Source organism: Ranitomeya variabilis, chromosome 5 (assembly GCF_051348905.1).
Source record: "Ranitomeya variabilis isolate aRanVar5 chromosome 5, aRanVar5.hap1, whole genome shotgun sequence".
Taxonomy (NCBI): Eukaryota; Metazoa; Chordata; class Amphibia; order Anura; family Dendrobatidae; genus Ranitomeya; species Ranitomeya variabilis.
The window spans coordinates 502,263,017-502,289,098 of NC_135236.1; the positions used below are offsets into that span (position 1 = coordinate 502,263,017).

The 26,082-nt window shown below is 45.6% G+C and overlaps 1 long non-coding RNA gene across 1 annotated transcript in view; it reads left to right on the top strand.

The window, feature by feature from the left end:
* Positions 1-2,314: 2,314 nt before the first annotated feature.
* Positions 2,315-26,082, top strand: part of LOC143773774 (uncharacterized) — a 48,836-nt gene continuing 25,068 nt past the window's right edge. The window contains exon 1 of the long non-coding RNA XR_013215359.1: positions 2,315-2,391. This is a non-coding gene — a long non-coding RNA (uncharacterized LOC143773774). The remainder of the gene's footprint in view (positions 2,392-26,082) is intronic.

Genomic DNA, 26,082 nt, shown 5'->3' on the forward strand with positions numbered 1-26,082 from the left:
TAGTAGGTGTAATAATAATAACAGCAAATACCTCCAATTAGAAATATAGTATATTTTTTTTATTCGCTATGTCTCTTTCCTTATGTGCAGGCAAGGCTGGACTGAGCATCGGGCACTTGTGGCAAATGCCAGAATGGCCGGTGCCTGTAGTGGGCCGCTCGATCGGCGCATGCTGGCTGAGTGGCAAGTACCAGCGTCAGAGAACAGTGGCAGAGAACAGCAGCACGCAAGCTGAAAGTTAATACCTGCCTGTGAAACTGCTTCCCTAGCTCTCACTGGAAGCACACAGTAAGGGAGCTGACATTATCTCCTGCTCTGATCTGCTTTCATTCCTGGCAGAGAAGGAGAGACAGGGGAGGTGCCAGGACAGAGCTGCTGTGAGCAGGAGAACCTGAAGAGCTGCACATGGACATCAGCCTGCTCTGCACCACAGAAGTGTGTGTGTGTGTAGTCTGTGAGTGTGTAATACATGTGTGTATGGTATCTGTAGTTTGTGTGTGTGTGTGTGTGTGTGTGTGTGTGTGTAATGTGTGTGCGGTATCTGTAGTGTGTGTGTGTGTAATGTGTGTGCAGTATCTGTAGTGTGTGTGTGTAATGTGTGTACGGTATCTGTAGTGTGTGTGTAATGTGTGTGCGGTATCTGTAGTGTGTGTGTGTCCAATGTGTGTGCGGTATCTGTAGTGTGTGTGTGTGTAATGTGTGTGCGGTATCTGTAGTGTAATACTTGTGCGTGCGGTATGTGTAGTGCATGTGTGTCTTATCTGTAGTCTGAGTGTAATCCATGTGTGTATGGTGTGTGCAATACTTGTGGGTGTGATATCTGTAGTGTGTGTAATACTTGTGTATGCGGTATCTGTAGTGTGTGAGTGTGTAATGTGTGTGAGTTATCTGTAGTGTGGGAGTGTGTAATGTGTATGCGGTATCTGTAGTGTGTGTAATGTGTGTGCGGTATCTGTAGTGTGTGTGTGTGTAATGTGTTTGCGGTATCTGTAGTGTGTGTGTGTGTGTAATGTGTGTGCAGTGTCTGTAGTGTAATACTTGTGTGTGCGGTATCTGTAGTGCGTGTGTGTGTGTGTTATCTGTAGTCTGAGTGTAATCCATGTGTGTATGGTGTGTGCAATACTTGTGGGTGTGATATCTGTAGTGTGTGTAATACTTGTGTATGCGGTATCTGTAGTGTGTGAGTGTGTAATGTGTGTGAGTTATCTGTAGTGTGGGAGTGTGTAATGTGTATGCGGTATCTGTAGTGTGTGTAATGTGTGTGCGGTATCTGTAGTGTGTGTGTGTGTAATGTGTTTGCGGTATCTGTAGTGTGTGTGTGTGTGTAATGTGTGTGCAGTATCTGTAGTGTAATACTTGTGTGTGGGGTATCTGTAGTGCGTGTGTGTGTGTTATCTGTAGTCTGAGTGTAATCCATGTGTGTATGGTGTGTGCAATACTTGTGGGTGTGATATCTGTAGTGTGTGTAATACTTTGTGCGGTATCTGTAGTGTGTGAGTGTGTAATGTGTTTGAGTTATCTGCAGTGTGTGTGTGTGTAATGTGTGCGGTATCTGTAGTGTGTGTGTAATGTGTGTGTGGTATCTGTAGTGTTTGTGTGTGTGTAATGTGTGTGCAGTATCTGTAGTGTAATACTTGTGTGTGCGGTATCTGTAGTGCGTGTGTGTGTGTGTTATCTGTAGTCTGAGTGTAATCCATGTGTGTATGGTGTGTGCAATACTTGTGGGTGTGATATCTGTAGTGTGTGTAATACTTTGTGCGGTATCTGTAGTGTGTGAGTGTGTAATGTGTTTGAGTTATCTGCAGTGTGTGAGTGTGTAATGTGTGCGGTATCTGTAGTGTGTGTATAATGTGTGCGGTATCTGTAGTGTGTGTGTAATATGTGTGTGCTATCTGTAGTGTTTGTGTGTGTGTAATACTTGTGTGTTTGTGTGTGTAATACTTGTGTGTGTGTGTAATACTTGTGTGTGTAATACTTGTGTATGTGTAATAATGAGTAATGTGTACATAATGAGCCTGTGTTGTCCACCATGTATGCTGTGTACATGTATGATGTGTGTGTCTGTGTGACTATATGAAGTGTAAGTAATGAGCCTGTGTTGTCCAGCATGTGTGCGGTGTACATGTATGATGTGTGTGACTATATGAAGTGTATGTAATTGATTGCATGTGGGCTGGTGAATTTTTTTTTGTGCCAGGGCTGCTTTTTGGTGCCAGTCCGGCCCTGTGTGCAGGCATTGCAGGACCTTAGGTATCCATGGTTACGTCCACTGGTAAAACGACAGTTAGTTGCTAGTGGTTGTAACCATGAATACCTAAGGTCCTGCAATACCCACACATGAGAAAAGAGACATAGCGAATCATAAAAACTATACCACATTTCTTATTGGAGGTATTTGCTAAAATTATTATTATTACACCTACTACATATTGGTATAGTGGGGATGGATATATCCCTTTAAGTCAGTCGAAAAGGCAATGATATTGGTAGGAATGGTCGACAGTCTAATATGTATTGGGCCTCCAGGCTCTCATCAACAGCAAATGAATTTTAATGGTAAATCCATTCGTATTTCATGGAGATAAGCGGCTGCTAAAGTAGTATGTAAAGTGCACAGCACTCTTGGCTAAGCTAAGCGTTACTGTGTATGGGGGAGTTATTACACAAAAAGGCGAAAATAAGTATTTTTACCTTGTGTGTGGTAAAACATATTGCCTTACTGTTGCACCTCAGTATGCTTACCCTTAAATATCATAGGGCTCCATTCAGGCACATACATTTGAGTACCTGACTGTGATTTTACTATATAAAATTCATTCTGTTGAGCGATACCATCCGATACTTGAAAGTATCGGTATCGGAAAGTATCGGCCGATACCGGCAAAGTATCGGATCTAATCCGATACCGATACCCGATACCAATACAAGTCAATGGGACTCATGTATCGGACGGTATTCCTGATGGTTCCCAGGGTCTGAAGGAGAGGAAACTCTCCTTCAGGCCCTGGGAACCATATTAATGTGTAAAATAAAGAATTAAAATAAAAAATATTGCTATACTCACCTCTCCGACGCAGCCTGCACCTTACCGAGGGAACCGGCAGCGTTGTTTGCTTAAAATTCGCGCTTTAACTTCCTTACGCGAAGTCCCGGCTTGTGATTGGTCGCGCGCCGCCCATGTGACCGCGACGCAACCAATCACAGCAAGCCGTGACGTAATTTCAGGTCCTTCAGGATTTTAAAATTACGTTCCGGCGTTGTGATTGGTTGCGTCGCAGTCACATGGGCGACGCGACCAATCACAAGCCGTGACGTCACGGGAGGCTGGACACGCGCGCATTTTAAAATGCGCGCGTCTCCTGCCTCCCGTGACGTCACGGCTTGTGATTGGTCGCGTCGCCCATGTGACCGCGACGCAACCAATCACAGCAAGCCGTGACGTAATTTCAGGTCCTTCAGGATTTTAAAATTACGTTCCGGCGTTGTGATTGGTCGCGTCGCAGTCACATGGGCGACGCGACCAGTCACAAGCCGTGACGTCACGGGAGGCAGGAGACGCGCGCATTTTAAAATGCGCGCGTGTCCAGCCTCCCGTGACGTCACGGCTTGTGATTGGTCGCGTCGCCCATGTGAATGCGACGCAACCAATCACAGCAAGCCGTGACGTAATTTCAGGTCCTTCAGGATTTTAAAATTATGTTCCGGCGTTGTGATTGGTTGCGTCGCATTCACATGGGCGACGCGACCAATCACAAGCCGTGACGTCACGGGAGGCTGGACACGCGCGCATTTTAAAATGCGCGCGTCTCCTGCCTCCCGTGACGTCACGGCTTGTGACTGGTCGCGTCGCCCATGTGACTGCGACGCGACCAATCACAACGCCGGAACGTAATTTTAAAATCCTGAAGGACCTGAAATTACGTCACGGCTTGCTGTGATTGGTTGCGTCGCGGTCACATGGGCGACGCGACCAATCACAAGCCGTGACGTCACGGGAGGCAGGAGACGCGCGCATTTTAAAATGCGCGCGTGTCCAGCCTCCCGTGACATCACGGCTTGTGATTGGTCGCGTCGCCCATGTGACTGCGACGCAACCAATCACAACGCCGGAACGTAATTTTAAAATCCTGAAGGACCTGAAATTACGTCACGGCTTGCTGTGATTGGTTGCGTCGCATTCACATGGGCGACGCGACCAATCACAAGCCGTGACGTCACGGGAGGCTGGACACGCGCGCATTTTAAAATGCGCGCGTCTCCTGCCTCCCGTGACGTCACGGCTTGTGACTGGTCGCGTCGCCCATGTGACTGCGACGCGACCAATCACAACGCCGGAACGTAATTTTAAAATCCTGAAGGACCTGAAATTACGTCACGGCTTGCTGTGATTGGTTGCGTCGCGGTCACATGGGCGACGCGACCAATCACAAGCCGTGACGTCACGGGAGGCAGGAGACGCGCGCATTTTAAAATGCGCGCGTGTCCAGCCTCCCGTGACATCACGGCTTGTGATTGGTCGCGTCGCCCATGTGACTGCGACGCAACCAATCACAACGCCGGAACGTAATTTTAAAATCCTGAAGGACCTGAAATTACGTCACGGCTTGCTGTGATTGGTTGCGTCGCATTCACATGGGCGACGCGACCAATCACAAGCCGTGACGTCACGGGAGGCTGGACACGCGCGCATTTTAAAATGCGCGCGTCTCCTGCCTCCCGTGACGTCACGGCTTGTGACTGGTCGCGTCGCCCATGTGACTGCGACGCGACCAATCACAACGCCGGAACGTAATTTTAAAATCCTGAAGGACCTGAAATTACGTCACGGCTTGCTGTGATTGGTTGCGTCGCGGTCACATGGGCGACGCGACCAATCACAAGCCGTGACGTCACGGGAGGCAGGAGACGCGCGCATTTTAAAATGCGCGCGTGTCCAGCCTCCCGTGACGTCACGGCTTGTGATTGGTCGCGTCGCCCATGTGACTGCGACGCAACCAATCACAACGCCGGAACGTAATTTTAAAATCCTGAAGGACCTGAAATTACGTCACGGCTTGCTGTGATTGGTTGCGTCGCGGTCACATGGGCGGCGCGCGACCAATCACAAGCCGGGACTTCGCGTAAGGAAGTTAAAGCGCGAATTTTAAGCAAACAACGCTGCCGGTTCCCTCGGTAAGGTGCAGGCTGCGTCGGAGAGGTGAGTATAGCAATATTTTTTATTTTAATTCTTTATTTTACACATTAATGTTGTTTCGATACCGATACCCGATACCACAAAAGTATCGGATCTCGGTATCGGAATTCCGATACCCGCAAGTATCGGCCGATACCCGATACTTGCGGTATCGGAATGCTCAACACTATTCTTTAGATATTTTCATATGCATATTAAATACAATTCTTGATTTGTGAGTTGAAAGGTTTGCAGGTTTTTAGTTAAAACTGCAAATAATGTTTATTATTCTGACAAATAATAACAGTCGTAATCGATGATTGATATAGCATATCTCTAAATTGATGTATTAAAAGCCATTACTCTGTTAGACAACTGGTGATCAAATCTATGCAGCTTTTCCAAAGGAGAAACCCACCACTGTGATGCTAACTGGGTTGTATTAAGTCTCACTTCAAAGCTCAGACCTAAATACACTCAGCACAGCCACAATTAATCATTGAGTGTTGTAATAATTCCTATCGAACCAGACTAGGGGGTGTCCTTGCACTTACTTGACTGCCCTTACTTTAATGTATTTTTAGATAAATGTCAGGAATTTAAATTAATAAGTAAAATTACAAAAAAAATACCCCAAAGAAATAAATGAAAGAGAAGGCAGAGAAGTTAAATGGTTTTGTTTGTTTTTCTCCATGCACAGAATCAATTTATAAACCGCGGGACTTGTTTAAAAAAAAATACATCTATTGACTGAATATAAGAAAATAAATTAAAACTGCGGCTCTTAAAAGGCGCCTGTCCAATAATTCGATTTTTCTCCCTCCCTTCTCTCTTTTAAAGGCCGCAGCGACCTAATCAATTCTGCCCCCCGGGCCCTGATTACAGCTTTTTCTTAAGTGAAAAAAGCAGAATGATCCCAGCTCTCCCCCTCCCCTTGTCCCTGAGAGCTCCAATCACTTGTCACAGCAAGGGCTGCTGGTGTAGAGAGGGATGCAAGCTGGGAAGCTAAAGAATGCACACTGGTAATGTAATGGTGTGTGTGCGTGTGTAGGAGCAATTTTGGTACAGCTGATCATTTGAGGGCTGTGCAACCCAGGGTGACCATCTGGCTCTGCATTACCAGGGAGAAGCTTTACCAGTTCCACCTCTTTGAGATGCATTCACATCCCTAGATGATTCTAGTGAAGAATGAGGCACCCTTGTTGTAGCAAACTAATACTTGCTTGTGCCAGCCAGCAGCAAACATTTAAAATACTTTTTTAGAAAAGTTGTAAGGATTTATAGATGTTTTCATAAGTGAAAATACAAGTAGCATACAGTCATCTTCAATCCAATTTTCTAGCATCTTACCAGAGCCGAATCTAGGCCTTCATTCAGTTTGGTGCCCAAACTTATACACATCTTAAAAAGAACTTGTCAGCAGGACTGAGCGCTATAATCTCAAGGCTTGGCCATAATGACACTGTGATGCTGATTAATATGATGCCTGAAATGAAGGGATTCACTCAGTGGTTGCTTAATACTCACCTTATGAAGTTTTCATAAAATGATAACTTGTGTGCCTCGGGGTGGGTTGTGGTGGCAGGGACTCCTTCTCATTCGTCCCCCACCAGCCTCCTCTTCTTGTTCTGCTCTTCCCCTTCTATTTCTCCCCCATGAGCCTACTCTGCTTCTTATGCCACTCACTGATTATTCAGTGACCTGCCTCCTTTTGAAATTCTGCACCGCCGCCATCAAATGCCATGATGACCTTACACATCCACTTCCATCTTCTCCGGTCTTGTGCAGCACATCTTGACACTGTTCCCTTAAAAATAAGTGTCATTATAATATTTCTGAATATTATGAAATGTACCCACCAAATAATCATCCCTCCCTGTAAACCGTCCATATTGTCCTTTTCTTTCCATAATGGGCTCCCTCTTCACACTGTCTCCTTTAAACTCATTTACATTATGAATATTATATATATATTGCAAAAAAAAATCCCCTTCTGCAGGCAGGCACCAGCACCGAGCTTGCGCTGCAGCCTGGCCATATGTGTAATGTGCAGTTAATTTTTTTTTATGATATACATTAATTTCTAAAAAAAAAAAAAATCAGTCTGAAAATGGATAGCAGGCGTCTTTTGGACAGATGAGACCAAGATAGAGCTTTTTGGTAAGGCACATCATTCTACTATTTACTGTAAATGACAAGAGGCCTACAAATAAAAGAACACAGTAGTTACAGTAAAATATGGTGGAGGTTCAAAGATATTTTGGGGTTGTTTTGCTGCCTCTGGCACTGGGTGCCTTGACTATGCGCAAGGCATCATGAAATGTGAAGATTGCCAAAGGATTTTGGGTCACATTGTAGTGCCCAGTGTCAGAAAACTGGGTTTGCGTCCTAGGTCATAGAACTTCCAGCAGGACAATGACCCAAAGCATACTTCAGGGAGCACTCAGAAATGGATGGAAACAAAGGAAAAAGTGTTCAGAAGTGGCAATTTCAAATCCAATAGCATAAAGTCTCCCACCGCTACCTCTTACATACACATGCTACAGAGAAACTGCGAAAGGACACATTAAGTCAGTTAATTTTGCCAGCTTTGATGAATTTCTGAGTACAGATCACCGTAAAAAACATGAATCTGTCTATGAGTGTATGGTGAAAAGGAACCAAGTTATGGACTGTGGAAGAGATGTATGTGACCTGAATGAACGCTTATTTCCAGCAGATGATATCTAGCACCTATCCCTATACTAAACAAAGCAAACAAAGGTATTAATAGGGAAAAGAATACTTGTTACTTTGATATCTTATTTTTTCAGGTTGCAGCAGCAAGGATTATAAATAATTTATAAGGCAATATTCCCTGACTAAATGCCTGTACTATGCTATCCCTACTGCAACAGCTCACCCTACATGAATTTCAGATAAGAGCGGTATTATTGCAGAATATAGAAGAGATTTGAATCGGCCCAAAAAAGAATCTCTTTGTATGTGGCAGCAACAAACTCTGGAGGAACGCAAGCAACCCTGTCTGCTTTGATGAATTTCTGAGTACAGATCACTGTAAAAAACATGAGTCTGTCAATGGGTATATGGAAAAAAGCGATCAATTTATTGACCGTGGAAGAGATGTATGTGACCAGAATGAACACTCATTTCCAGCAGAAGATACCTAACACCTATCCCTACACTAAACACAGCTAACAGCGGTATTAGTAGGGAATAAAATAAATGTTACCTTTATATTTTTTGTAAGGTTGCAGCAGCAAAGATTTTAATTTCTAAGGCAATAATCCCTGACTAGATGCCTGTAATGCATTATCCCTACTGCGACAGCTCACTCTACACACATTGCTGATAAGAGCGGAATTAGAGAATAGAATCTATTTGAATTAGCCCTTTAAAAAAAGCTATTAGTTTAACCAGGGCTGGACTGGCCATCTGGCAATTCTGGCAAATGCCAGAAGGGCCTGTCTGGTCATGGGCCGCCTTGTCTGCTACTTTGTTAACAGAATCGGTGTTCTCAAGATACCCATACTATGAAGAGTTATGACGGAGGTATCATTAGAAATAATGGTCTTGTAGTAAATCTTGCTTTCCTCCATGCAGGGTAATATTAGTAATATATCCCATCCAGTGCTTGGAGATGGGGACAGCACGGGCCTGTGTGATTTCATATGCCAGGGCTGAATTTCAGCCCCAGTCCGTACCTGAGTTTAACATAGCAGCATCAAGAACTGTTATGTTATCAACCTTGCTGGGGAATAAAGTGTTTTGCATCTACTCAGCCTGATATGAAGGAGACCAGGATCTTCTGTACTTACTGTACAAAGTCACCTGTCCTGGCTGTGAAATCCTGTATGCAGTGTGAGAATACCCTATGTGACAAACACCTGACAGCCCACAACAAGGCACTGGATCATATACTAATAGAACCCACTGACTCTTTTGATTTCCAAAAATGTTCCCTCAACTAGAAGGTGTAGCCTCAGAAAAGCATTTTTTTCTCATTACTAATAAATGGATCTCCTACACTGGTAAAGCATAGGCACTAAGTAACAGAGATGTTTAAAATTAGAAGGAGGCACACCAATACCCCTTTGAAAAGACATAGTATAAGGCCTGAGAAAACAATTTTTTGCCATTATTATGGAGTGGGTATCCTAGACAGGTAATGCGCATGCACAAAGTGCATCTGCTGAAAAACATTTACCCCTGGGGGGTATACATGTATATCAAAGAATGTTTGAGATAGGCCTCTCAAAATTCTTAATGCGGGCACCATAAACCCCCTTTAAATATTTATAGCGAGGGTAGGATAATCACCCTATTGATATGGTGCTTGAGGAGGAGAAGGATGAGGAGAGGATGCCACAAAAAAAAGACAAAATCCTGAAACGTATACACACGTGTGGGTGGGAACAGGTGCATGGGAATAGACCAGAAAAAAAAAACTGGATTTGAGTTTATGTTTTGCTGCTGTCTGATGGTGTTGAGAAGTCTTGTCCACCCCAGCCCTTGTTTATTTTGATAAAAGTCAGCTTGTCAGCATTTTCAGTTGACAGGCGAATGCGCCTATCAGTTATAATATCCCCGGTGGCACTAAAGGGCGCTCTGACAAAATGTTAGCAATAGGGCAGTTGTAGAGAGACAGTTCATGCCACGTGTCTAGCTTGGATACCCAATAGTTGTAAGGCACAGAGGAACCACGAAGGACGCTGGTATGGTCAACAAGGTACTCCTTCAGCATCTTGCAAAACTATTCCCTCCTTGTCAGTATATCCCGCACATCAGGGCGTAGGCGATGGGAGGGTCTGAGAAAACTGTCCCAGACCTTTGATAGTGTTTCTCTGCCTCTGCCATGTATCAAGGGCACCGGGAGGGGGGTAGTTGTGGACGAGTCATTTATCCCCTTAGTGACAGAGCCAATATGCAGCTTAATAACCAGGCCAATTTTTACTATTCTGACCACTGTCAATTTATGAGGTTATAACTCTGGAACGCTTTAACGGATCCTGCTGATTCTGAGAATGTTTTTTCGTAACATATTGTACGTTATCTTATTCATAAAATTTCTTTGATATGACTTGCATTTATTTATGAAAAAAATGGAAATATGGCAAAAATTTTTACAATTTTCAAACTTTTAATTTTTGTGCCTCTCTAATTTTAGAGAGATATGTCACACAAAATAGTTAATAAATAACATTTCTCACATGTCTACTTTACATCAGCACAATTTTGGAAACAACATTTTTTTGTTAAGAAGTTATAAGGGTTAAACGTTGACCAACAAAATTTACAAACCATTTTTTTAGGGACCACATCACATTTGAAGTCACTTTAAGGGGTGTACATGACAGAAAATACCCAAAAGTGACACTATTCTAAAAACTGCACCACTCAAGGTGCTCAAAACCACATTCAAGAAGTTAACTAACCCTTTACGTGCTTCAAAGGAACTGAAGCAATGTAGAAGGAAATAATGAACATTTAACTTTTTTTCACAAACATTTTATTTCAGAATCAGTTTTTTTTATTTTCACAAATCTAAAAAGAGAAAATGAACCACAAAATTTGTTGTGCAATTTCTCCTGAATACGCTGATACCCCATATGTAGGGGTAAACCACTGTTTGGGCACACGGCAGAGCTCGGAGGAGCATCGTATGACTTTTTCAATGCAGAATTGGCTGGAATTGAGATTGGACGTCGTGTCGCGTTTGGAGAGCCTCTGATGTGCCTAAACAGTGGAAACCACCCACAAGTGATGCCATTTTGGAAACTAGACCCCCCAAGGAACATATCTAGATGAGTTGTGAGAACTTTGAACACCCAAGTGTTTCACTAAAGTATATAACGCAGAGCTGTGAAAATAAAAAATATTTTTTTTCCTCAAAAATGATTTTTTAATTTTTTAGTCCCCCCAATTTTTTATTTTACCAAGGGTATCCAGAGAAATTGGACACCAAAAGTTGTTGTACAATTTGTCCTGAGTACGCTGATGCCCTATATGTGGGGGGAACCACTGTTGGGTGCATGGCAAAGCTCGGAACGGAAGGAGCTCCTTTTTGGAATGCAGACTTTGATAGAATAGTCTGCCGGCATCATGTTTCGTTTGCAGTGCAACTAATGTGCTTAAACAATAGAAACCCCCCACAAGTGACCCCATTTTGGAAACTAGACCCCTCAAGGAAATTACCAAGATGTATTGTGAGGACTTTGAACCTTCAAGTGTTTCACTAAAGTTTATAACACAGAGCCGTGAAAATAAAAAATTATTTTTCCAGAAAAATGATTTTTTAGCCCCCAATTTTTTATTTTCATAAGGGTAGCAGTAGAAACTGGACCACAAAAGTTGTTGTCCAATTTGTCCTGAGTACGTCGATACCCCATATGTGGGGGTAAACTACTGTTTCGGTGCATGGCATAGCTCGGAAAGGAAGGAGCACCATTTGATTTTTTCAACACAGAATTGGCTGGAATTGAAATCGGATGCCATGTCTCGTTTGGAGAGCCCCTGATGTGCCTAAACAGTGGAAACCCCCCAATTCTAACTCCAACACTAATCCCAACACACCCCGAACCCTAATCCCAACCCTAACTGCAACCCTAACCCCAACACACCCCTAACCATAACCCTGACTACAAACCTAACCCTGACACAACCCTAACCCTAATCCCAACCATAAACATAATCCAAACCCTAACCCTAACCCCAACTCTAGCCCCAACCCTAACTTTAGCCCTAACCCTAACCTTAACTTTAGCCCCAACACTAACCGTAACTTTAACGCCAACCCTAACCCTAAAGTTAGCCCCAACCCTAACCCTAACTTTAGCCCTAACTGTTGTGATTTTGCTTTTTGCTCCCTCTAGTGGTCATTAGTGATTTGACTCTGGAGCGTCTGTCTTTTTCTATATCCTCACCTGGGCCGTTAGTTCAGGGGCGTTGCTATATAAGCTCCCTGGACCTTCAGTTCAATGCCTGGCATCGTTGCAATCAGAGCTAATCTGTTGTGCTCTTGTCCTCTGATCCTGGTTCCTGTTTTTCAAGCTAAGTCTTCTTCTTTGCTTTTTGCTTTTGTTTTGTTTGGTATTTTTGTCCAGCTTGTTCCTATCTGTATCCTGACCTTTGCTGGAAGCTCTAGGGGGCTGGTGTTCTCCCCCCGGACCGTTAGACGGTTCGGGGGTTCTTGAATCTCCAGCGTGGATTTTTATAGGGTTTTTGTTGACCAGATAAGTTATCTTGCTATATTCTGCTATTAGTAAGCTGGCCTCTCTTTGCTGAACCTGGTTCATTTCTGTGTTTGTCATTTCCTCTTACCTCACCGTTATTATTTGTGGGGGGCTTGTATCTTGCTTTGGGGTCCCTTTCTCTGGAGGCAAGAGAGGTCTTTGTTTTCTTCTCCTAGGGGTAGTTAGATTCTCCGGCTGGCGCGAGTCATCTAGCGATCACCGTAGGCATGATCCCCGGCTACTTCTAGTGTTGGCGTTAGGAGTAGCTATTTGGTCAACCCAGTTACCACAGCCCTATGAGCTGGATTTTTGTATCTTGCAGACTTACACGTTCCTCTGAGACCCTGTCCACTGGGGTCATAACAGTATGCCAGGCCAGTATTAAATGTTTAATGCATTGCAGAAGTGGGATTATAAGAAAGAAAATTTTGAGTTTTTTTTTCCCTCTCTCATTTTTTTTTTTCTTTTCCCCTTTACCTCAGAGTGGCTTAAGCTTGCTGCAGACATGAATGTCCAGACCTTGATTACAAGTGTGGACCAGCTTGCCGCTCGTGTGCAGGGTATACAAGATTATGTTACCAGAAATCCTAGGTCTGAACCCAAGATTCCGATTCCTGAACTGTTTTCAGGAGACCAATTTAAGTTTAGGAATTTCAGGAATAATTGTAAATTATTTTTGTCCCTGAAACCTTGTTCGTCTGGAGACTCTGCTCAACAAGTAAAAATTGTTATTTCATTCTTACGGGGTGACCCTCAGGATTGGGCTTTTTCGTTGGCGCCAGGAGATCCGGCATTGGCTGATATTGATGCGTTTTTTCTGGCGCTCGGTTTACTTTATGAGGAACTCAATCTTGAGATTCAGGCAGAGAAAGCCTTGCTGGCTATGTCTCAGGGCCAGGACGAGGCTGAGGTGTATTGCCAAAAATTTCGGAAATGGTCCGTGCTGACACATTGGAACGAGTGTGCACTGGCCGCTAATTTTAGAAATGGCCTTTCTGAGGCCATTAAGAATGTTATGGTGGGTTTTCCCATTCCCACAGGTCTGAATGATACCATGTCCCTGGCTATTCAAATTGACCGGCGGTTGCGGGAGCGCAAAACCGCAAATTCCCTCATGTTGTTGTCTGAACAGACACCTGATGTGATGCAATGTGATAGAAAAACCGCAAATTCCCTCATGGTGTTGTCTGAACGGACACCTGATTTGATGCAATGTGATAGAATCCTGACTAGAAATGAGAGGAAAATTCATAGACGCCGGAATGGCTTGTGCTACTACTGTGGTGATTCTACACATGTTATCTCAGCATGCTCTAAACGTATATCTAAGGTTGTTAGTCCTGTCACCGTTGGTAATTTGCATCCTAAGTTTATTCTGTCTGTAACTTTGATTTGCTCACTGTCATCTTATCCTGTCATGGCGTTTGTAGATTCAGGTGCTGCCCTGAGTCTTATGGATCTCTCATTTGCTAAGCGCTGTGGTTTTATTCTTGAACCATTAGAAAATCCTATCCCTCTTAGGGGTATTGATGCTACGCCATTGGCAGAAAATAAGCCGCAGTATTGGACACAGGTTACCATGTGCATGACTCCTGAACACCGCGAGGTAATACGTTTTCTCGTTCTACATAAAATGCATGATTTGGTTGTTTTGGGGCTGCCATGGTTACAGACCCATAATCCAGTCCTTGACTGGAAGGCTATGTCAGTGTCTAGTTGGGGCTGTCGTGGTATTCATGAGGATTCCCTGCCTGTGTCTATTGCTTCTTCTACGCCTTCGGAAGTTCCGGAGTACTTGTCTGATTATCAGGATGTCTTTAGCGAGTCCAGGTCCAGTGCATTGCCTCCTCATAGGGAATGTGACTGTGCAATAGATTTGATTCCAGGCAGTAAATTTCCTAAGGGAAGACTGTTTAATCTGTCGATACCTGAACATACCGCTATGCGTTCATATATCAAGGAGTCTCTGGAGAAAGGACACATCCGTCCGTCTTCTTCCCCTCTTGGTGCGGGATTCTTTTTTGTGGCTAAAAAGGACGGATCTTTGAGGCCTTGTATTGACTATCGGCTTTTAAATAAGATCACTGTCAAATTTCAGTATCCTTTGCCGCTGTTGTCTGACTTGTTTGCCCGGATTAAAGGGTCCAAGTGGTTTACCAAGATAGACCTTCATGGTGCGTACAACCTTGTGCGCATTAAGCAAGGGGATGAATGGAAAACCGCATTCAATACGCCCGAAGGTCATTTTGAGTACTTGGTGATGCCTTTTGGGCTCTCTAATGCCCCTTCAGTTTTTCAGTCCTTTATGCATGACATTTTCCGGAACTATCTGGATAAATTTCTGATCGTTTATCTGGATGATATTCTGTTTTTTTCTGATAATTGGGACTCGCATGTGGAGCAGGTCAGGATGGTCTTTAAAATTTTGCGTGAAAATTCTTTGTTTGTCAAGGGCTCAAAGTGTCTTTTTGGTGTACAGAAGATTCCCTTTTTGGGGTTCATTTTTTCCCCTTCTGCTGTGGAGATGGACCCAGTCAAGGTCCGAGCTATTCTTGATTGGACTCAGCCCTCGTCAGTTAAGAGTCTTCAGAAGTTCTTGGGTTTCGCAAACTTCTACCGTCGTTTTATCGCTAACTTTTCTAGCATTGTGAAACCTTTGACGGATATGACCAAGAAGGGCTCCGATGTGGTTAATTGGGCTCCTGCTGCCGTGGAGGCTTTCCAGGAGTTGAAACGTCGGTTTACTTCGGCGCCTGTTTTGTGCCAGCCTGATGTCTCGCTTCCCTTTCAAGTTGAGGTGGATGCTTCAGAGATTGGAGCAGGGGCCGTTTTGTCGCAGAGAGGCCCTGGTTGCTCTGTTATGAGACCTTGCGCCTTTTTCTCTAGGAAGTTTTCGCCTGCGGAGCGAAATTATGATGTGGGCAATCGGGAGTTGTTGGCCGTGAAATGGGCATTTGAGGAGTGGCGTCATTGGCTCGAGGGTGCTAAGCATCGTGTGGTGGTCTTGACTGATCACAAAAATCTGATGTATCTCGAGTCTGCTAAACGCCTGAATCCTAGACAGGCCCGCTGGTCATTGTTTTTCTCCCATTTTGACTTTGTTGTCTCGTATTTACCAGGTTCTAAGAATGTGAAGGCCGATGCTCTTTCCAGGAGCTTTGTGCCTGATGCTCCTGGAGTCGCTGAACCTGTTGGTATTCTTAAGGATGGTATTATCTTGTCAGCTATTTCTCCAGATCTGCGACGTATGTTGCAGAGATTTCAGGCTGATAGGCCTGATTCTTGTCCACCTGACAGACTGTTTGTGCCTGATAAGTGGACCAGCAGAGTCATTTCCGAGGTTCATTCCTCGGTGTTGGCAGGTCACCCAGGAATTTTTGGCACCAGAGATCTGGTGGCCAGATCCTTTTGGTGGCCTTCCTTGTCTAGGGATGTGCGGTCATTTGTACAGTCCTGTGGGACTTGTGCTCGAGCTAAGCCTTGCTGTTCTCGTGCCAGCGGGTTGCTCTTGCCCTTGCCTGTCCCTAAGAGACCTTGGACACATATCTCCATGGATTTCATTTCTGATCTTCCAGTGTCTCAGGGCATGTCTGTTATCTGGGTGATATGTGATCGCTTCTCCAAGATGGTCCATTTGGTTCCTTTGCCTAAGCTGCCTTCCTCTTCCGATCTGGTTCCTGTGTTTTTCCAGAACGTGGTTCGTTTGCACGGCATCCCTGAGAATATTGTGTCAGACAGAGGATCCCAGTTCGTTTCCAGATTCTGGCGATCCTTTTGTAGTAGGATGGGCATTGACTTGTCGTTTTCGTCTGCTTTCCATCCTCAGACTAATGGACAGACGGAGCGAACTAATCAGACTTTGGAGGCTTATTTGAGGTGTTTTGTCTCTGCTGATCAGGACGATTGGGTGACCTTCTTGCCGTTAGCTGAGTTTGCCCTTAATAATCGGGCTAGTTCCGCCACCTTGGTTTCGCCGTTTATCTGCAACTCTGGTTTCCACCCTCGTTTTTCTTCGGGTCATGTGGAACCTTCTGACTGCCCTGGGGTGGATTCTGTGGTGGATAGGTTGCAGCGGATCTGGAATCTTGTGGTGGACAACTTGAAGTTGTCACAGGAGAGGGCTCAGCGCTTTGCCAACCGCCGCCGCGGTGTGGGTCCCCGACTACGTGTTGGGGATTTGGTGTGGCTTTCTTCCCGCTTTGTTCCTATGAAGGTTTCCTCTCCCAAATTTAAACCTCGTTTTATTGGTCCTTACAAGATATTGGAAATTCTTAATCCTGTATCCTTTCGCCTGGATCTTCCTGTGTCGTTTGCTATCCACAACGTGTTTCATAGGTCCTTGTTGCGGCGGTACGTTGTGCCTGTGGTTCCTTCTGCTGAGCCTCCTGCTCCGGTGTTGGTTGAGGGCGAGTTGGAGTACGTGGTGGAGAAGATCTTGGATTCTCGTCTCTCCAGGCGGAGGCTTCAGTACCTGGTCAAGTGGAAGGGCTATGGTCAGGAAGATAATTCCTGGGTGGTCGCCTCTGATGTTCATGCGGCCGATTTAGTTCGTGCCTTTCACGCCGCTCATCCTGATCGCCCTGGTGGTCGTGGTGAGGGTTCGGTGACCCCTCACTAAGGGGGGGGTACTGTTGTGATTTTGCTTTTTGCTCCCTCTAGTGGTCATTAGTGATTTGACTCTGGAGCGTCTGTCTTTTTCTATATCCTCACCTGGGCCGTTAGTTCAGGGGCGTTGCTATATAAGCTCCCTGGACCTTCAGTTCAATGCCTGGCATCGTTGAAATCAGAGCTAATCTGTTGTGCTCTTGTCCTCTGATCCTGGTTCCTGTTTTTCAAGCTAAGTCTGCTTCTTTGCTTTTTGCTTTTGTTTTGTTTGGTATTTTTGTCCAGCTTGTTCCTATCTGTATCCTGACCTTTGCTGGAAGCTCTAGGGGGCTGGTGTTCTCCCCCCGGACCGTTAGACGGTTCGGGGGTTCTTGAATCTCCAGCGTGGATTTTTATAGGGTTTTTGTTGACCAGATAAGTTATCTTGCTATATTCTGCTATTAGTAAGCTGGCCTCTCTTTGCTGAACCTGGTTCATTTCTGTGTTTGTCATTTCCTCTTACCTCACCGTTATTATTTGTGGGGGGCTTGTATCTTGCTTTGGGGTCCCTTTCTCTGGAGGCAAGAGAGGTCTTTGTTTTCTTCTCCTAGGGGTAGTTAGATTCTCCGGCTGGCGCGAGTCATCTAGCGATCACCGTAGGCATGATCCCCGGCTACTTCTAGTGTTGGCGTTAGGAGTAGCTATTTGGTCAACCCAGTTACCACAGCCCTATGAGCTGGATTTTTGTATCTTGCAGACTTACACGTTCCTCTGAGACCCTGTCCACTGGGGTCATAACACCTAACCCTAAAACTAACTTTAGCCCACCTCTAATCCTAATGGAAAAATGGAAATTATTATTTTTTTAATAATTATCTTCCCTAGCTAAAGGGGTGATAAAGGGGGCGTTTATTTACTTTTTTTTATTTTGATCACTGTGATAGGGATTATCACAGTGATCAAAATGAACCAATAGGAAAAATCTCCTATTGTTGCTGGGTGCCGGCCGGCACATCTCAGTGGGCTTACTGCACATGTGCCCGCTATTTTCACACTGGAAGAAGATGCTGGCAGTGGTGGGTGGAAGCAGGAGGACTCAGGGACAGCGGGAGATACCAGGTGGGGGTCTAGGGCCCTATATCTCTCTCCTCTGATGTGCAATCATATTGGAGGAGAGAGAAATTAAATGGCAAATCAGACTTTTTTTTGCGGTTATATATGGCAATCGCAACCCCGGGGTCGGTAACAACCGACCCGAATCATGTTCTCTGGTGTCTCAGCTACCCTGGCAGCTGAGACCCTGGAGAACTTCCAACTCTGGGTGCGCTATCCACTTTTTCCTCAGCGCCAATAATTAATGGCGCTGTGGTTTAAGTACCCTTAATTGCTGCCATGAAGGCATATTGGCGGTCATTAAGGGGTTAAAGGCACAGTACTTAGACAGAGTACACTAAGCACATGTTCAGCGAGCACCCCCGGTCCCTTGCACATAGACAGCTGAGACCAACACAACCTTCCTCTCATCGTACCTTGTTCTTTCTCCAGCCGCAATAGTCTGGGCAAATGAAAGGCAGAAGAGGCAACTGTGTCCAACTGGGAAAGCAAAGTAATTTTTAATGGAACATGATGGTAGGAATAAGATGACAAAGAAAAGTGCACAACTGGATTACTGTTCTCACCCTGATGCTGGTTGCAGTCGCACCCACAATGGTCGCAGGGGCCGAAGGTCACAATTATCCACACTCTGGAATCTTGGGGCTTATAAGCCCTTCAACGTGGGGCCCTCCTATAGTCCTGGAGACCTGTAATGCAAGCAGTCAGTCCTTGTTCCTCAGTCCTGTAGAATCCAGGGTAACAGTTTCCTCCTGTTTAGAGGCCTGGCAGTGCCCTGTATCATTCACATCTGTCCTGTCCAAATTCTAGGCAGTTCTGGAGGAAAACAGTAGCTTCCTGTGGCCTTACTGCTGCTGGCCCAACCCACCAGTTAACTGTTTCTGTCCCTGCCTCTACTAGATACTTTACAGATATGACAGGCACAGCACATACATTACACAATGGACAACATATGGTGATGCATAACTTATTATACAGGAGGTGCACGGGTTGTCACATGGCAGAGAGAGAGAAGGCGCAACTGAGGGGACCGGCCTTCTCCTTACAGCTGCATCTAGTGTGTTTCTCCCTCATCTCTACAACTTGGTTGTCCAAGGAATGGTGACCTCTTCTGCCAGCATTGTCAGATGGGAATTTTTTAAATTATTTTTTAACTAATGCCTTCTGGTACTGTAACATTTTAATAGATCTCGGTGCTATGGGAAGGAGAGATGTAAAGTTCTCCTCGCAGCATGGGTCTAGAAGTGTGATCAATCAGTAATTAGTGTTTTTCAAAATGAGTACAGCACGAGGGTCATAGGAAGGGCAATGGAATATATACTCAGTCATGTGTCCCAGACTGCCAACAGCCAAGACTTACCTGTCCCCACCAAGAGGATGATTGTCCATCTTCTCCTCCTTGTCCTCATCCTCCCTCTCCTCTTTGTCTTCAGGCCTTTCATGCTGAACAGACAGGATAAAGATGGTGTGGGGAGTACCGTCTGTAGCACAGGCAACCAGCTTGTGCTCCTCCTCCTCATTATCACCCAAACCACGTTGAGAAGATAAGATGTGGCTGGGCTGTATAGCATCACCTTGTATAGTTTCTTGCTCCATCTCAACTTGCTCCACCTGCAAAGTCTCCTCTTTAATTGTGAGCAGTGAGCTTTTCAGTAGACAGAGAAGCGAGATGGTAACACTGATTATGATGTCTGTTATGGTTCTGGTGGTAAGAACACATGAACTGACCTGATAGGTAAACCAAAACATAGGACAAGCTCTGGGGATGTGGGAACTTTACTGACCGCAATCCTGATCCTATCAACACACACTATAGGCAGCCGTGGAGCGTTCCTAACTCGGCCTAGACGCCTCTGCACAGCCTGAGAAACTAGCTACCCCTAGAGAGAAACAAAGCCTCACTTGCCTCAGAGAAATTTTCCCCAAAGTGAGAGCAGCCCCCACAAATAATGACGGTGAGTTAAGAGGAAAACACAAACATAGAAATGAAAATAGGTTTTAGCAAATGAGGCCTGCTAATAACTAAATAGTCAGAGGATAGCAAGGAATCTGTGCGGTCAGTATAAAATACTACAAAAATTATCCACGCAGAGAATACAAAAAGACCCCCACACCGACTCACGATGTGAGGGGCGCAACTCTGCACCCCAGAGCTTCCAGCTAGCAATCAAATAGCATATAAGCAAGCTGGACTGAACTCATCATATACTGAGAAAAATTTTCAAATAGCAATGAGCAAAAATAGACTAGCATGAACTTAGCTTCTCCACGAGGAGACAGGTCACAAGGGAAGTCCCAGAGAGATCTGAACCAGTACTGAATACAACGACAGCAGGCAACAAGTAAAGGTCCAGGCGGAGTTAAATAGGCAGCAAACCTAGCAGAAAACGAGGCAGCTGGAGTCCAGCTACAGACCAGCCGTAACACTCAAAGCCACCAGAGGGAGCCCAAGAACAGAACTCACAAAGTACCACTCATGACCACAGGAGGGAGCCCGAGAACGGAATTCACAACAGTACCCCCCCTTGAGGAGGGGTCACCAAACCCTCACCAGAGCCCCCAGGCCGATCAGGACGAGCCAAATGAAAGGCACGAACCAAATCGGCAGCATGGACATCAGAGGCAACAACCCAGCAATTATCCTCCTGACCATAGCCCTTCCATTTAACCAAGTACTGAAGCTTCCGTCTCGAAATACGAGAATCCAAGATCTTCTCCACTAGGGTTGAGCGACTTTCATTTTTTTAAGATCGAGTAGGGTTTTGGGAAACCCGATTTTGTCCAGAGTCGAGTCGAGTGCAGTCGGCCGATTATCGCTAAAAGTCGGGGATCGACCGAAACACGAAACCCAATGCAAGTCAATGGGGAAGCATAGTCGGCAGTGAGTGGAGGCCAGGAAAACACCTACAGTGCCCATTTTAATGCCAAAAACATCCATTCTTGTTTCTGAAGCTTGCCAATCTTAATTAACTGTATAATAATAGTTGGGCATAGGGAATTGGGGGAAAGTTGTGGGGGGAGTAGGGCTGGCTCAAGTTTTTCGTGGGCCCAGGAAATGCGGACTACGTCACGGCGGTGTTGCAGGGAAAGGTAAGTATTTAAAAGTTGCAAGTGCTGTGATCCTGAGCAAGCAGGGGGGGGCCCACTCGTTCGCATTGCCACTGGCACAGGGCCCCTCAAAGTACGGCGGTGTGTTTGCATGGCGGGGGCGCCTCCCACCAGCAGCGACACTTTTGCGTACTCTGAGGGGCCCTGTGCCAGTGACGTCGCCAACGAGTATGCCCCCCCACCTGATGAAGGAACCTGCACTTTCATCTGCACCTTCCTCTTTGTCCCTGTGTAAGGTGGTATAACATGCGGGAAGGGGAACCTTACTTTCAGCAGGGACAGATTCTGGCTGTGTAGAGTACAAGGGGAATGTAGTGGTCTAGGTCAATGTACCAGCAGACTCATTTAGCAGTGGCTGGGCAATGGGCAGGATGAGGAGGAAACAGATATAGGGCCAAAGAATAAAGTAGGCTACATGCAGTTCAAAATTGGTAACAGGACTAAACAGGCGGCATTGCTTTGTTCAGTGGAGTAGCAAACCCAAGAGCAGCAGACACTGTTTCAAGGGCCTAACCACACTAGTAGGCCAAATGCAGTTTAATATCTGATAGTATAGGGCGAAAGCCAGAATGTGGAAGCTCAGCTTTGTTCAGTTGAGGACAACACCAGGGAGGGGCAGACACCTTTAGTAGGCCGGAAAAGCCTATTGCATTTTTTAAAATGGTAATTTGGAGCAGAAGGTTGAAGCTCAGCTTTATTTAGTTGAGGGCAACACCAGGGAGGGGCACACAGACAGACACCTTTAGTAGGCCGGAAAAGCCTATTGCATTTTTTAAAATGGTAATTTGGAGCAGAAGGTTGAAGCTCAGCTTTATTTAGTTGAGGGCAACACCAGGGAGGGGCAGAAGCCGTTAGTAGGCCCTAACCACCATTTTTTTTTTTTAAAACCACTTAATGAGAGCCGGAAGGTTGAAGCTCAGCTTTATTTAGTTGAGGACAACACCAGGCAGGGGCACACAGACAGACACCTTTAGTAGGCCGGAAAAGCCTATTGCATTTTTTAAAATGGTAATTTGGAGCAGAAGGTTGAAGCTCAGCTTTATTTAGTTGAGGGCAACACCAGGCAGGGGCAGAAGCCGTTAGTAGGCCCTAACCACCATTTTTTTTTTTTAAAACCACTTAATGAGAGCCGGAAGGTTGAAGCTCAGCTTTATTTAGTTGAGGACAACACCAGGCAGGGGCACACAGACAGACACCTTTAGTAGGCCGGAAAAGCCTATTGCATTTTTTAAAATGGTAATTTGGAGCAGAAGGTTGAAGCTCAGCTTTATTTAGTTGAGGGCAACACCAGGCAGGGGAAGAAGCCGTTAGTAGGCCCTAACCACCATTTTTTTTTTTTAAAACCACTTAATGAGAGCCGGAAGGTTGAAGCTCAGCTTTATTTAGTTGAGGACAACACCAGGCAGGGGCACACAGACAGACACCTTTAGTAGGCCGGAAAAGCCTATTGCATTTTTTAAAATGGTAATTTGGAGCAGAAGGTTGAAGCTCAGCTTTATTTAGTTGAGGGCAACACCAGGGAGGGGCAGAAGCCGTTAGTAGGCCCTAACCACCATTTTTTTTTTTTAAAACCACTTAATGAGAGCCGGAAGGTTGAAGCTCAGCTTTATTTAGTTGAGGACAACACCAGGCAGGGGCACACAGACAGACACCTTTAGTAGGCCGGAAAAGCCTATTGCATTTTTTAAAATGGTAATTTGGAGCAGAAGGTTGAAGCTCAGCTTTATTTAGTTGAGGGCAACACCAGGCAGGGGCAGAAGCCGTTAGTAGGCCCTAACCACCATTTTTTTTTTTTAAAACCACTTAATGAGAGCCGGAAGGTTGAAGCTCAGCTTTATTTAGTTGAGGACAACACCAGGCAGGGGCACACAGACAGACACCTTTAGTAGGCCGGAAAAGCCTATTGCATTTTTAAAAATGGTAATTTGGAGCAGAAGGTTGAAGCTCAGCTTTATTTAGTTGAGGGCAACACCAGGGAGGGGCAGAAGCCGTTAGTAGGCCCTAACCACCATTTTTTTTTTTTAAAACCACTTAATGAGAGCCGGAAGGTTGAAGCTCAGCTTTATTTAGTTGAGGACAACACCAGGCAGGGGCACACAGACAGACACCTTTAGTAGGCCGGAAAAGCCTATTGCATTTTTTAAAATGGTAATTTGGAGCAGAAGGTTGAAGCTCAGCTTTATTTAGTTGAGGGCAACACCAGGCAGGGGCAGAAGCCGTTAGTAGGCCCTAACCACCATTTTTTTTTTTTAAAACCACTTAATGAGAGCCGGAAGGTTGAAGCTCAGCTTTATTTAGTTGAGGACAACACCAGGCAGGGGCACACAGACAGACACCTTTAGTAGGCCGGAAAAGCCTATTGCATTTTTTAAAATGGTAATTTGGAGCAGAAGGTTGAAGCTCAGCTTTATTTAGTTGAGGGCAACACCAGGGAGGGGCAGAAGCCGTTAGTAGGCCCTAACCAAAGTTGAAGGCCAAATGCAGTTTAATTTCTGATACTATAGGCCGAAAGCCAGAAGGTGGAAGCTCCGATTTAGACAGTGGAGGACAATTTGAATTAGGGACTGCAGACAGACTTAGTAGGCTGTCCCCTGTGGACCATGCATCCACCACATTAACCCATTGCGCCGTAATGGACACGTAATCTTCCGTGGCCATGCCTACAGGTCCATGCGTCTGTTGTCAGGTGCACTTTTGTACTCACAGATTGCCAGAGTGCATGGACAATGCGGTCTTCTACATGCTGGTGGAGGGTTGGGATGGCTTTTCTCGCAAAAGAAGTGTCGACTGGTTAGCTTGTAGCGTGGTACAGCGTAGTCCATCATGGCCTTATTAATAGTAAATAAAATATATAACTAGGCTCTATGAACTTTTAAATAGGTTCCAGGGGTACACGGGCAGCATTGGTGTGGTCAGTGGAGGAGTATTGCAAGTAGGGGCCGCAGACAGGCTATCAAAGGCCTAAAATAACAAACAGTAGGCAGTCATGGCAGTTTTACATTGGTTACATGGATACACAGGCAGGCACTCCAGGCAGCATTGTGGTCAGTGGAGGAGTATTGCAAGTAGGGGCCGCAGACAGGCTATCAAAGGCCTAAAATAACAAACAGTAGGCAGTCATGGCAGTTTTACATCGGTTACATGGATACACAGGCAGGCACTCCAGGCAGCATTGTGGCCAGTGGAGGAGTATTGCAAGTAGGGGCCGCAGACAGGCTATCAAAGGCCTAAAATAACAAACAGTAGGCAGTCATGGCAGTTTTACATCGGTTACATGGATACACAGGCAGGCACTGTAGGCAGCATTGTGGTCAGTGGAGGAGTATTGCAAGTAGGGGCCGCAGACAGGCTATCAAAGGCCTAAAATAACAAACAGTAGGCAGTCATGGCAGTTTTACATCGGTTACATGGATACACAGGCAGGCACTCCAGGCAGCATTGTGGTCAGTGGAGGAGTATTGCAAGTAGGGGCCGCAGACAGGCTATCAAAGGCCTAAAATAACAAACAGTAGGCAGTCATGGCAGTTTTACATCGGTTACATGGATACACAGGCAGGCACTCCAGGCAGCATTGTGGTCAGTGGAGGAGTATTGCAAGTAGGGGCCGCAGACAGGCTATCAAAGGCCTAAAATAACAAACAGTAGGCAGTCATGGCAGTTTTACATCGGTTACATGGATACACAGGCAGGCACTCCAGGCAGCATTGTGGCCAGTGGAGGAGTATTGCAAGTAGGGGCCGCAGACAGGCTATCAAAGGCCTAAAATAACAAACAGTAGGCAGTCATGGCAGTTTTACATCGGTTACATGGATACACAGGCAGGCACTCCAGGCAGCATTGTGGTCAGTGGAGGAGTATTGCAAGTAGGGGCCGCAGACAGGCTATCAAAGGCCTAAAATAACAAACAGTAGGCAGTCATGGCAGTTTTACATCGGTTACATGGATACACAGGCAGGCACTCCAGGCAGCATTGTGGTCAGTGGAGGAGTATTGCAAGTAGGGGCCGCAGACAGGCTATCAAAGGCCTAAAATAACAAACAGTAGGCAGTCATGGCAGTTTTACATCGGTTACATGGATACACAGGCAGGCACTCCAGGCAGCATTGTGGTCAGTGGAGGAGTATTGCAAGTAGGGGCCGCAGACAGGCTATCAAAGGCCTAAAATAACAAACAGTAGGCAGTCATGGCAGTTTTACATCGGTTACATGGATACACAGGCAGGCACTCCAGGCAGCATTGTGGTCAGTGGAGGAGTATTGCAAGTAGGGGCCGCAGACAGGCTATCAAAGGCCTAAAATAACAAACAGTAGGCAGTCATGGCAGTTTTACATCGGTTACATGGATACACAGGCAGGCACTCCAGGCAGCATTGTGGTCAGTGGAGGAGTATTGCAAGTAGGGGCCGCAGACAGGCTATCAAAGGCCTAAAATAACAAACAATAGGCTCATTGCAGTTTTACAGCGGTTACATGGATACACAGGCAGCTTGGTGGTGAGTGGAGGAGTATTTAAAGTAAGGACCGCAGACAGGCTATCAAAGGCCTAACATAACAAACAATAGGCTCATGGCAGTTTTACAGCGGTTACATGGATAGACGGGCAGGCAGCTTGGTGGTGAGTGGAGGAGTATTTAAAGTAGGGACCGCAGACAGGCTATCAAAGGCCTAACATAACAAACAATAGGCTCATGGCAGTTTTACAGCGGTTACATGGATACACGGGCAGGCAGCTTGGTGGTCAGTGGAGGAGTATTTAAAGTAGGGACCGCAGACAGGCTTCAAAGGCCTAACATAAGAAAATGGGCTGGCTGTAGGCACTTTATAATTGGTTCCAGGGGTACACGGGCAGCAGTGGTCTGGCCAGTGGAGGACT